The sequence below is a fragment of the Rutidosis leptorrhynchoides genome, chromosome 6 (genome assembly GCF_046630445.1).
Source record: "Rutidosis leptorrhynchoides isolate AG116_Rl617_1_P2 chromosome 6, CSIRO_AGI_Rlap_v1, whole genome shotgun sequence".
Classification (NCBI taxonomy): domain Eukaryota; kingdom Viridiplantae; phylum Streptophyta; class Magnoliopsida; order Asterales; family Asteraceae; genus Rutidosis; species Rutidosis leptorrhynchoides.
In genome coordinates this window covers 205,666,190-205,672,500 of record NC_092338.1, presented here as the reverse complement: position 1 = coordinate 205,672,500, position 6,311 = coordinate 205,666,190, and positions in this window count along the sequence as shown.

Below are 6,311 nucleotides of genomic sequence, written 5' to 3'. Positions count from 1 at the left end.
GTATTAATAATACAGTTAAGATATCAAATATAGAAATTTTAGATATAAATATTATAATGAAAATGATTAAAAGGAATTATTAAAACTATTACAAATATTGTTATCATAGTTATTATAATACAACTCAGTATCATTATTATTATTATTATTAATATCATTAATTTCATTAATATCATTATCATCACTTTTATCATTATTATTACCAATATTAGTATTATCATAATTATTAATTTCACAAACAAATGATTTTCATATAAAAATATATTTAATATATATAACCTAACTATATTTATATTTTTATATATAAAATGGAATTATGTAATTAAATAATGAAATATATTAGTTATTAATATAAAAACCATATCAATAATAATAATATATATATTTGTTCGATTACAAGTATATGTTTTAATATATACATGAATGATATAGGTTCGTGAATCCGAGGCCAACCTTGCACTTGTTCAATGCCATTATATGCATAATTACTACGAAATACAGTATTGTGAGTTTCATTAGCTCCCTTTTTAAATGCTTTTGCAATATATATTTTTGGAACTGGGAATACATGCGCTGCTTTTATAACTGTTTTACGAAATAGATACAAGTACTTGAAACTACATTCTATGGTTGAATTATTATACCGGATATCACCCTTTTTAGCTTGGTAACCTAAGAATTAGGCAGACGAGAGGTTCTGTTCCTAATTGACGCGAATCCTAAAGATAGATTCATTAGGCCTAACAACCCCCATTCAAGTTATGGATGGCTTTAGTACTTCGAGATTATTATTATATAGACGAGAGGTTCTGTTTGGGGATATTCTATGCATTAAATTTAATGTCGGTTACCAGGTGTTCAATTCATATGAATGATTTTACCTTATTGCGGACGAGAGGATTCTGCTTGGGGATTATGTTTATAAAATAAAAATCTTGTGGTATATTAAAATTATGAAAATAAATGATTATGATAAACCTATGAACTCACCAACCTTTTGGTTGAAACTTTAAATCATGTTTATTCTCAGGTATGAAAGAAATCTTCCGCTGTGCATTTGCTCATTTTAGAGATATTACTTGGAGTCATTCATGACATATTTCAAAAGACGTTGCATTCGAGTCGTTGAGTTCATCATGAATATTATTAAGTCAGTTATAGTTGAATATATTATAAAATGGTATGCATGTTGTCAACTTTCGATGTAATGAAAGTTTTTCTTTTAAAAAAACGAATGCAATGTTTGTAAAATGTATCATATAGAGGTCAAATACCTCGCGATGTAACCAAATGTGATGTATTCTAGATGGATTAGGACGGGCGTTATAGGTGGTATCAGAGAAGTGGTCTTAGCGAACCAGGTCTTGCATTAGTGTGTCTAACTGATAGTTGTTTAGATGCATTAGTGAGTCTGGACTTCGACCGTGTCTGCATGTCAAAAGTTTTGCTTATCATTTCGTGTCGAAAATTATTTACTTATCATTCTTAAAGTCTAGACACATCTTACTGCATTGATTGCATGAATAATGTATAGACAAAATTCATAGCTTAGCGGATCTGCTAATTCATATCTTAGCGTATCTGTTACTGTAAACTTTGCCTGGCATATTATGTAAATCCCTCCGTAATCTACGGAATCTTTTATTCTATATATATATATATATATATATATATATATATATATATATATATATATATATATATATATATATATATATATATATATATATATATATATATATATATAGATATTCTATGTAATTAGAATACCATTCGATGGCCGGAAATCTTTTCATATCGAAAAATACTTTATTCAAACGTATGAAATGGAACTCGCCACTAGTTCAAGTCCCTCGGATTCCGAAATGGAGTTTCACTCGAGCTCCAAAAGTAGTGTGAGCGGAATGGATTAACCAATTAGCCATCATCAATTCTGGATGAATTGGGGATGGGTTCGTAATCGACTTAATCAATGGAGACGAGAAGAAGGCGATCCCTTCCACCAACCGAATTCACCTCTTGGCGAGGAACTTGAAGCACTTACCGGTGAACCTATCCGAAATACCATTTTCAGCCTCATTTCCAGAGTAGCTCGTCAAGATTATATTCTATCCACAATTCTAAACCTTATTCATCCGCTCGTTCCGACCGACAGTCATCCCGGAATAATAGAAGAAGTCAACGAGCTTCGCGCTCGAGTAATCAATTTGGAAAACGTGGTGCAAAACCTACCAGCATCAGCAGCAGCACCGGCAACACCAGTACCACCAACAACAACATCCGCAGTACATGAAAGGACCCGTTCATATCGATTATAAACGATTCATAATAGTTGATTACATCGCGAGGTACTTGACCTCTATATGATACATTTTACAAACATTGCATTCGTTTTTAAAAGACAAACTTTCATCACATCGAAAGTTGACAGGCATGCATACCATTTTAGAATATATCCAACTATAATTGACTTAATAATAATCTTGATGAACTCAATGACTCGAATGCAACATCTTTTGAAATGTGTCATGAATGACTCCAAGTAATATCTCTAAAATGAGCAAATGCACAGCGAAAGATTCCTTTAATACCTGAGAATAAACATGCTTTCAAGTGTTAACTAAAAGGTTGGTGAGTTCATTAGTTTATCATAAATATTCATTCTATCATTTTTAATAGACCACAAGATTTTCATTTTCATTTCTCATAAATATACGTCCCATGCATAGAGACAAAAATCATTCATATGGTGAACACCTGGTAACCGACATTAACAAGATGCATATAAGAATATCCCCTATCATTCCGGGAAATCCTTCGGACATGATAAAAATGAATTCGAAGTACTAAAGCATCCGGTACTTTGGATGGGGTTCGTTAGGCCCAATAGATCTATCTTTAGGATTCGCGTCAATTAGTAGATCGGTTTACTAATTCTTAGGCTACCAAGCAAAAGGGACATATTCGGCTTCGATCATTCACCCATATAATGTAGTTTCAATTACTTGTGTCTATTTCGTAAAACAGTTGTAAAAGCGCATGTATTCTCAGTCCCAAAAATATATATTGCAAAAGCATTTAAAAAGGGTGCAAATGAAACTCACGATACGATATTTTGTAGTAAAAATATGCATACGACGATACTGAACAATGCAAGGTTGGCCTCGGATTCACGAACCTATATCATTTATATATATATATTAACACACATAATTGTAATTGAACAAATTTATATATATATATATATATATATATATATATATATATATATATATATATTTATTAGTTATATCATTTTTATATTAATAACCTATATTAGTACAATATATATTTTAATTGTTATATATATATATATATATATATATATATATATATATATATATATATATATATATATATATATATACCTTCATATTCGTCTTAATATTAAAAAGTTAATTAAATATGTTAGACACTTATTTCAAAATATATTTATATATATATATTTAAGTTTATATATGCTAAATTAGTATTTAAAAATAAAATGGCTTTATATATATATTAATATTTACATAACTTATAAATAAAATCTTTTAATAAGGATTACTTATAATTATATTCATGATATAGTTATCATATTTTCTATTTTTCTTATTATGTATATAATAATATTAGTAGTAGCAATAATAATAATAATAATAATAATAATAATAATAATAATAATAATAATAATAATAATAATAATAATAATAATAATAATAATAATAATAATAATAATAATAAGTAAACTACCTCAAAGAAGTAGCCCTTAAAAAATGCCCAAGACCGGGTTTGAACTCAAGGCCTGCTGCTCCCCGACATCTCCATTAACCATCTGCTCTGTTTGATTTACATCCTAAACTAAATCTATATAACCCGCTTTTCTGTTTCAATCTTCTTCTTCAATCTATACCTATCAACATCGATCATCTATATCTTATCATTATCATAACTTCGTACCATCATCATCATCATCATCCTTATTTCCTCACTGTATTATCTCGTCACCATTAACCTGTTATTGTTCCTCATCATCTTGTTCGTCATCATGGTTTAAACATAATCATTCATCATCCCAACTACTTACATCATCCTTATCATCATTTTACTTAAATCACGATTACCCTATCATATTATTAATATCATTACTACATCAATTATTACCATCATCATAATTGAAATCCTACGGTATCTCCACAATCATTCATTATCCTTACATCGTTATTTACCATCACTATCCATTATCATCATTAATCTTCATTTCCTTCTTCAGTTTATAACGATCAGAGACTCATCGAGTTATCATCTACTATCACTATATCACAACATCATTATCACATTTCATGTACTACTAACATCATCAAATATTATCATCACGGTTAACCTCATCATTTGAGTTTATAGAACCCGTAAAAGAACATATCCCCACTCATCACTTTACAATATGGGTTGACTACTTTGTGTCTAATCCCACTTGTAATTGTCCCACTAAATATTACCTACTAACATGCACCCTTCACAAGTTGGTACATTTTAAATTGTAACATATTCAAATGTCGACATAACTTTCTTCTTTTGGTCACTATCGTGACCCACAAAAACATTCCCATCATTTTAACAACTGAAAAGATACTGCACCATATAACAAAGCAACTATGGCCCAGCATTCCCACTGAATTGAAATAAATTACTTGTGGTTCCTATTATTTATCCTCCTATCATTAATATCATATTAATAAGATAATCATAACATCATCATCAGTATACTCATCATTTTATTTGGAGTTTCAGCCCAAATAATATGAGATTGGTATACGGTCCATAACTGCAAACAATTTACGGCCCATTCCTAGAAATCATGCCAAAACACTACCTAATATGGTCGGCCATTGAAGTTATAAATTGTCCCACTAGTCTTTGTATGTGAACATTAATAATGTATTGCATAATAATATTCCATATATCATTTTGATAAAACAATAAACCGTGAATGTTTCCAGCTTTGTCATCGTGTTTTGAACTCATCAAATAAAGAATCAAAAGCGTGCTTACAGTAGTGGTAGCAGGAAGTTACAGCAGCATACTGATATTACTCCAATTAGTCATATCTTTGGTCGTAATATCACGTCCTATTGTTGTTTATTTCATATGAAAACATAGTAAATCCGTTTGTATTTCATAGTATTGTAATATAGTCTAGAATCATTGTAAACTTGAAGAAATATGAAGATATTGTATGGTAACAGCTCAGAGATCGAAAACGAGACCAGAAACCCAAAGACAGAAGAGTGCGCTCAGCGCACCCCAAAATGTAGGCTCAGCGCACATTGCATAAATTTGATCAGAGGATTTCTTGGCCAAAACCAAATTGCGCCAAGCGCACATTTTGATGGTGCGCGCCGCGCACAGTGGTGCGCTCAGCGCACCCATACGCGCACTTTTGACAGAAAAGCAGATTTAAACGTGTGTAGTCGAACTGTAAAGTATAAAGTGAAGTAGGTGAGAGTGCGCTCGGTGCACCCTTACTGTGCGCACCGCGCACAGTGCTTTTAACCAACCTTTCAGCTTATTTAATTCTATTTCCAGTTTCATTTGAGAGAGACCAGTTTCCTTTCTGCTCAGAGATGAAAACATACGATTCAAAGCAGTTCCTAGGCTTATCAAAGTGCATCTAAGCACTCAAATCATTGAAGAATCCAAGATCATTCAAGAGCTTCATCCAAAATTACTCCTAAAAAGTTAATCTTGTATTTACAATGAATTCTATCTTTGTTACTGTTATGTTTAAGTTTTAAAGAATGATTGTTGGCTAGTCCATTTTATGTTCATCTAGATAAATAACCGAGATGTTGAATGTTTACTATTGATTGATTGTAATTATGCACGATAGTTTGATGTTTGAATACAAGAACCATTCTTGTTAAGTTTAATCCTTTCGATTCAATTAGTTGATATGTTCATTTGATTAAGAAACATCATCTTGTTAAGTTAATGTATTGATTTACACCTAGTGACATGTGTTTATCCATCTTTTACCAAAAGGGATAAGTTGAGTTCAAATGGTTAATTTACATAAGAATGTAAGAACGACTCTTGTAGATACTTTGAAATAGCTTAATTAGTATGTGTAATTGTCTAGGAGAATGACCAATTCCTTAGAATCTATTATACACACTTCAACTACCTAGTTACATCAATTAACATGTGTTAGTGATTTGCCTTATCTAGTGACGTTTATAGAGATCTTATTATAACACTTAGTTAATTGTTTGGGTTGGGTGAATTGAGCATTT